This window comes from Nanorana parkeri, unplaced genomic scaffold (assembly GCF_000935625.1).
Source record: "Nanorana parkeri isolate BGI_ZX_2015 unplaced genomic scaffold, ASM93562v1 scaffold975, whole genome shotgun sequence".
NCBI classification, from domain to species: Eukaryota; Metazoa; Chordata; class Amphibia; order Anura; family Dicroglossidae; genus Nanorana; species Nanorana parkeri.
Genome location: NW_017307243.1, coordinates 669965 through 671170, shown reverse-complemented (window position 1 = coordinate 671170; position 1206 = coordinate 669965).

Sequence of the window (1206 nt, the reverse complement as noted above, 5' to 3'; positions counted from 1 at the left end):
TATTCCTGTGTGCTTGAAAAAGTAATGTACCGTCATCAGTGAATGGGATGGCTGAAGCCTGTATTATATTGTACATAAGATGTTTAGGTAAAAGTTCAAAAGGCTCTCTGTGTGTGGACTGATCCTTCTCCCACCTCTAAGATGGGGGGTTACTCCAGGAATCGAACTTGTGATGGGCTAAACTGCTGCTGTAACAATGTAAAGGAGTGTATGTGGGGAGAGATCAGGGCAATCTTGGTCAGGCCAGGCAGATGTTGCTCTCAGAGGTGGGCTCTGCCATGAACGGGTGTCGTGCTAAGATTCCGCCTAAGGCCTTGAGTACCTTGTGTTCAAAGTATTCCAGGGGATCTGAGCCACTACAAAGGTAGCCAGGGCAACAAAGAGTTAATGGATGCCTGGTACAGTAAAGCTGAAACACGTGAAATGCACACAGACCAGCACGCGACCACTGCTGGAATCAATAGGTGGATCCCGCTACACAACAGCCTTACTTACAAAGTGAGTCTTCAGAGACAGAAAAAACCCCAACATAAATTCCCAGCACACTAACCAGCTAGCCTGCAAAAAAAAAAGCTTACACAGTCTCACAGATTGTGTTTAACCTCCCTGGCTGTATTCCCGAGTGTGGCTCGGGGTGAATTTTCAGTACCAAGAGCGGTAACCCCGAGCCACACTCGGGATTGCGCAAAAGTGTCACTTACCTTGTCCCTGCGAGCCCGCGGTGTCCTCTGCTGTGTGCGCCCGGCCGATGCCGGCATTCGGCTTTCAGTTTCGTTTTCGGGCGTCACAGCGGGGGGCGGAGCCGGCGGGAAATTCAAAAGTGAAAACATTACATTTACACAGAATACAATGTAATCTGCTATAATTACATATATTTATCAAACTATTTCACTTCAATTTTGTCCCTAGAGCTGTGCCCTGCCTGCACTTTTACTGTACTCTATTGACTGTGGTACGGATCAGGCACCGGCTTCTTCAAGGTAGGACAATGATTGTATCATGAGATCCCTGTCATGTCCAATAGTGCCAGATGGCTGCAGCCCCCTACAATGTACTGGGGCACCATGAGGCCGGTCACAATGCATTGGGGGCCTTACAGAAAATGCTAGGGCACCCAGAGTGCCCCACAATGTACTGGGGTCCTCCAGAGCCTCACACAGTGCATTGGGGCCTCCAACAATGTCCTGAGGTGCCCAAGCTGCCTGG